This window comes from Solanum pennellii, chromosome 1, assembly GCF_001406875.1.
Source record: "Solanum pennellii chromosome 1, SPENNV200".
NCBI classification, from domain to species: Eukaryota; Viridiplantae; Streptophyta; class Magnoliopsida; order Solanales; family Solanaceae; genus Solanum; species Solanum pennellii.
Genome location: NC_028637.1, coordinates 83004389 through 83011033, shown reverse-complemented (window position 1 = coordinate 83011033; position 6645 = coordinate 83004389). Strand labels below are relative to the sequence as shown.

At 28.9% G+C, this 6645-nt stretch overlaps 1 pseudogene; it reads right to left on the bottom strand.

Annotated features, from left to right (window-relative positions):
• Positions 1–1142: 1142 nt before the first annotated feature.
• On the bottom strand, positions 1143–2065 carry LOC107023953 (annotated as a pseudogene).
• Positions 2066–6645: the final 4580 nt, after the last annotated feature.

Below are 6645 nucleotides of genomic sequence, written 5' to 3'. Positions count from 1 at the left end.
TGAAATTAGTACCAAAATTTATGCCTTTTTTTTTACAAAGTTTTTAAGAAATCATAAATAAAATAATAGTTTACTAATTTAAATTTAATTTTTTAAAATTTATAAATTTTATTTACACTTACAAGAAGATAAAAAATGTTATTAAAATTTTAATTAATTATATTTCGTAAATTAACAAATAATTTTATCTAATTATTTTTAGCAATATAAATAATTAATTTTAAGATGAAAAATAATATTAAAATGTTAGAAATAGAATAAATATTTTCTTTTTGGATTTCATATTTTCCTTGAATAAAATTATACAAGTATGGAAGTAGAGAAATTTGGAACATTAATTTGAAAAGAAAAGTAAAAAAAAGAAGTAAAAAAAAAAGGTAAGAAAGAGAAAAAATTGTTTAAATAAGAGAGAGAAAAATGAAAGTGGGTCATTTTCTGAAATGGTACCCAACACTTTGCACATGACACAATATAAATGGAACCTCATACAAGTATATGGTCAGCCACCTCTTTGACAGTATGAACGAAAAAGTAATAATTATAGGCTACTTTTCAAAAGTGGTTTTTATTTTAAACTGTAGTGATTTTACTTTTGATGGTAATTGGGGTATACAAAATTAATAAAGTTACCTAATCACCCTTAGGTTTTTAGAGAAATTACGAAAATACCTCAAATTATCTCAAATTTGTTACTCGTGTCATTTCACGTCAAAATAGTGTCTTGCCAAATATATTTATAGTTAACTTATTAGGGTCCTATTATCCGTTGAACTAATTTTTTTTGTTATATTCGTGCACCTTTTGTGCTGACGTGACACCTTAAACCAATTAAATTTTTTATGTTTGTGCACATAGTCTGTCATGTGTGTAAATTTTTAAAAAATATATAAATTAAAGGACATTTTTTAAAAAAAAATTAACATAATTTTCTTAAAATGACTAAAAGTGGAACAATATTATCAATGAAAAAAATAAAAATTTAAAGTAAGAAAGAATTAATATAAGTATTTCAGAAACAAAGAAAATAAATCCATTATGAATAATTTCGAAGAAATACACTATTTTTCTGAAATGAAAAAAAAATCTTAAAAAGTCTTATCGATTACTTGCTATATTATTGAAGTCATCTATTCATAAGTGATTTAGTACTCATTATGACCAAGTAAAATCTCATTCCCAAAAGTCTTGAGATTCACACTTGAAGTACTATTTTCCTTCATAGCTTCCTTAGCTAAATCACTCCAATTCTTGACATTTCTTCTTAATTCTTTCCCTTCTTCACCGTCCCCCATCACAATCGTGATAAATCTATTGAACTCATCTCTTTTTACGACACCGCCTTCACTAATATTAACTCTAACACCATTCTTCCAAATATCTTGAATGAGTTTTGCATTACAAACTTGATTGTTCCAGAGTGGGCATGCCACGATAGGTACCTTAGATGCTATGCTCTCTAAAGTTGAATTTCATCCACAGTAAGTCAAAAAACAACCATCAGATGGGTGTTTCGGAACTTCCACTTGCGAGCACCAACTCACTATCTTCCCCGTTTTTTCAAGTTTGTCTTTACAACTCAACTTGTCCTCCATCTTATCCCGATCTTGTCCTTCCCTAATCACCCACAAAAAGGGTCTCCCACATTTCGACAATCCATGATCAATCTCCTCCATCAATTAACTTGATATTTCAGAATAACTATCAATTCTATGTAGATAACTGATCCCTTGTCCTTTGAGTTCAAGCAATACATATAATTATTCGAACTAATATTAATCATATCAGCTCGGAAAGTATTATCATCAATAAATATTTAACGGATTGAAGGCTCGATTCCCAAAATAGTCACATGCTTCAGAATTCTCAAATCATCAGATTCCAAAGAATCAAAAGTGTTCACCAGAACTCTTGGATTTTTTTCACTACTCAACATCTCAATTTGCCTCTTTATAGACTTAACTGCCCAATTGGATCTCTCCACGTTATCAAACACAAAAGAAGGAAAATCAATGGGACTAAGTGGTGGCAATCCTGGTAACTCTATTATTTTATCCTTACCATCACTGTTTTTGATCCACGGGACTTTACAGAAGAATAAAATATGTGAAATCAACTGTACTTAACTGCAATTTGCCATCATAGCCATCAGAGAAAGGAGCAAAGCTTAAGCTTTCAACATTTGGGAGTTCCTTTATTTTACTGAAAGCTGATAGGCTCGCGGTTAAAGTGATTTCAATGCCTAAATTGATTAATTGCTTGGAAAACTGAAGATATGGATTAATTGGCTTTGGCATGGAAATAGTGCTATAAGAACATGAGACTTTTCATTCTTCAAATTTTTCATGTTTTGGGTGGTGAAAAAAGAAGTATCCATGAAGGAGAATGAGGATTTTGGGTAGGAAAAGTTTTTTAATAAATAAGGTGTTTTTGAACTTGCTTGGTTACAACTGATTAAGGTCAGACATATTTATACTAGTAAATAGATGATTCTAAATATAAAAAAAAATCTAGAAATTTTATTATATTTTTATATATGTCTACCTTAACTATTAAATTTTGAGATTTATATAAATATTTTATCAAACAAAAAATTATCGAAAGATATTTTACTCAAACTTTCTAGAAGCACCAAAAAGTATCTGTATTTATCATTATTCCAAAAATAAACTTTATCATTCAGCAATAAATAAAACAAGTAATTCATGAATACTTTGTAGCAAGTAACAATAAAAGAAATATAATGATAGCAGGTAATATGTTTTATTACCAGATATAACATGTGCTGACAATTTAGAGATGCAAAAATATGATATATTTTTTTCCATGAATCATTATTATTATTCAGTAAAAAAAACAAGAAATGCATGAGTATTTTAGTCTAATAAAAAATATAATTATAGCAAGTAATATGTTTTATTATTAGATATAACGTGTGTTAACAAATTAGAGATACAAAAGCATGACATGATTGTTATCTCGATAATCATCATTATTATTCAGTAAAAAATACAAGAAATGTATTAGTACTTTAGTCTAAAAAACGAGAAAAAAAACATAATGATTGCAACTAGAATGTTTTATTAGTCATTTTTATCATTCAGTAAAAAAAATGACTCAAGAAATGCATGAATATATAGTACTTTAGACTAAGAAACAAAAAATTAACATAATCATAAGTAATTCGTTTTATTATCAGATATGTTGTGTGATAACAAATTAAAGATCCAAAAGCATGACATATATATATATTCGATTGTAAATTATTATTTTTAAAAAATGATAAAAAAAAAAATGATAACGTAATTTAATATTAGACTATAAAGAAGTAAGCACACGAAGAAAAAAAATTCAACATATAATACACATATATTATCTATCTACACTATAATCTTTTTATAGAGTGAAAATACTCAAAAATAGTATTTTTGTCAGCTCTGATGTTGTAATATATGATTGGACATTCAATAAAAAAATTTGACTTTTATAGAAGACACAGTTTTATTTACTTAATTATAAATTCTGATATTGCATAGTTTGAGAAAACAAAAGATATAGAAATCGATTAAATACATTAAAATTTTTGACATGAATTCCCTTATAGTTCGATTGACCTTTTCACCAAACTTAATGAATAATAAGATCAAAATCCTGTAAAAAAAAATAAATCACCATCCCCAGTAAAATGACAAGGTATATTCACTTTGAATAATCAATCTTATTTGTCTTGTATCGCTTAAATTATAATTTTCACCGATCATAATAATTTGAATTTCACTTTCACGCTCATTAACGGGTACTTTCAGAATAGTTTTGGTAAATTATTAAGCAAAATACTCATGTTCTTCATGCCTCTAACCACCGCGTCTCTCCACACAAAATCTTATAACTTAACATTACATTTCATCATGACCTATTGTTTTATTTTCTTCTTTACTATTCTATTCTACATAGAAACGCTCTCTCAAGTTCTTCTACTCTTTAATCGTTTGTGTTTTTTGTTTTGAATTTCAAATTAGCTATAACATCAACATTTATGGGTTATAGAAGACAAGATTATTTTAAGTTAATGGTTATTATTAATGCATACTGGGTTTTGGTTCAGGTATGAGGTGAAAAAAATAAAATAGTAAATGTATTAAAGCTAGGTCTTGATAAAACAAATTTTTTATTTACATGACTTCCATTGAGTTTCATTAATTAGGGTATTGAAATTAGATTTTTCATTCACTTCGCCTCGGCTTTCTCTTTATATATTAATGACTTGGTGTTGACGATTATATGATTTAAAGATATTTTACATCTCCTTTAATTTATGATAACTTTGGTTAATATATAGGCTAATGTTGATATTTGTGGAATTTTTGTTTCTTTCGCTTAAAGAAATGATACATATATAGATTAGGAATTAATTAAATACAATCAAAGATTTTTACCGTATTAACTCCTTTAGGATAAATCGACATGAATATTTTTATAACATAATTTGCATAATCTTTTCACCAACCTTAATTATAACAGGAAAAATCAAAACTTTGTACATAATTTCATCCCTAATAAAAGAATATTTAACATTTCTCCAAGAATACAAGATAAAAAGGATAAATATATATAAGAAACTATTGACGTGATGTTGAGTTTAAATTGTATATATTTTCAAATTAAATAGTTTAACATGACAATAATTTTTTCATATTATCTTTCATATGAGCCTTGTTTTTTTGTTTAATTTAATAGTAGCCACAAGGACAACAATACAGTCACAAAAACAAAAAAACTAAGAGGGTTGGTCCAATCGGATCAGTCCATACAAAATGTAAATAGGTAAAAATTAGCTCAAAATTCACCATGGAAGGTAGAAAGCCGTTTCTATGTACTAGATCAGGAAACTTTCATAGTCTCGTCTCTGATTATATAGGTTTTTGCCATCCATAGGTTTTCCTTTCTAGCAAAATGGGTATCTTGTTGCCACATTCCTCGTGTTTGAGCTCTAAGTGATTTCATTTGGAGATAAATCTAGAAATTCTTTTTTTCCCTTAGTTTCCATTTTTATCCGATTATCATTTGATAAGTTATTTTTCTCATTTTGATGAAGTTTATTTTTCTAAAATGATAATATGAATTAACTGATTTTTTTTAAAAGCATTTTCTCAAACACGCCCTCAGTTTGTCACGACTCGAGACTATCCCGTAGTAGTAAATCGGTGCTTAGAACCACAAGCGGCCCAAATTAACGCATGGTCTTGCATAACAATATGATTCATATAAATAATAACTGAAGATAACTAATGCATGAGCTAAACAGAGAAAAATCCAAAACAACTTAGTACTCAAAATAGAATTCATTTGAACAAAATCATAAAGTTAAAACTACCGTGTGACTGTCTGAACACCTCTACTAAGATGAGTTACTGGTATAACCCTCCAACTAATTCTAACTATCTGAAACTGAAAGATTAACATAATGAAAAAATAATAGCTCTTTTCCTTGAAAGGTGAGGACACACCGAGCTTAGTTGTTGAGATGATACAACAATCGTACTATTTGCGAGTTGGATACTGAGAGTATGAATCTAAATTATAAAAAAATATAGCAAAAACGAGTATGTGTATAGTACTTTGGATATACTTAATATGTGAGATGGAAACAATAATCTAACAAGTTAAACATGATAAATCTAAGATTCTTAACTGAATATAAAAACTGAAATAAACTAGTTGATGCAATGACCAAGTAATAATTATAAGTATGTAACCAATCAATATTGTGCTGAGTAAACGAAAATACAACGTCATAAAATATATGAAACTGAACTGTGGGAGATACTATTAATCTACATACTCCATCTCAGCTAAATGAAATCCAACCTGTACACCAGTTGAAAGGGTGTTTTGCACTTTGCTAGTGTACGAACATTATCGAATGTGTATCTACTAAGCTAATGTCCAAAGAGGACTAAGGTGTAAGTCCTGGTCTTACTGGTGACCTTAAAACCTACGTTGTTAGGTTGTACTAAGACTTAAGGATTTTTGTTAAAGGTCGTACTCTTAACTGACGAGCGAGATTTCATCCATATGTCTGTTTTGTGCTAAGTATTACACCGAACTGAATTATACGGGTAAACCACGTAGTACTGATAATGTCACGCCCGGAGCCTACACCTTGGACATGGCCGGCACCCAACGACCATTTCTAGCCTTGAGCGAACCCTTGGTCAGGCTTACTTAACTCAGCGGAAGACTCAACTCAACTCAATTAAGAAATAGATCATGATTAAAAGAATTACTTAATATGATAGTCTAGCCAAAATGGAACTTAAGTCTCAACACTTGAACATATGAAATTATAAGGTAAAAGAGACTTCAAAACTGAACTATCAAATGTCTATGAAGCCTCTAAAGTGACTGATATGGATTTTTGGATAGACCCCACAACATCCTATGAACTAAACTAGAAAAGCAATAAAAAGGATGTCCTCCGGAATAAAATGAGAATAACCACTTACTCTGGAGCTCGAATTGGATCAATGAAGAGCTGCGTGCTGATCCTGGTTACTGGCGCCTGCATAATAAGACAATGCAGGTCAACTCGTATCAGTACATTGAATGTACGAGTATACGATTTGCTAAAAAATCAATAAAGCTTGA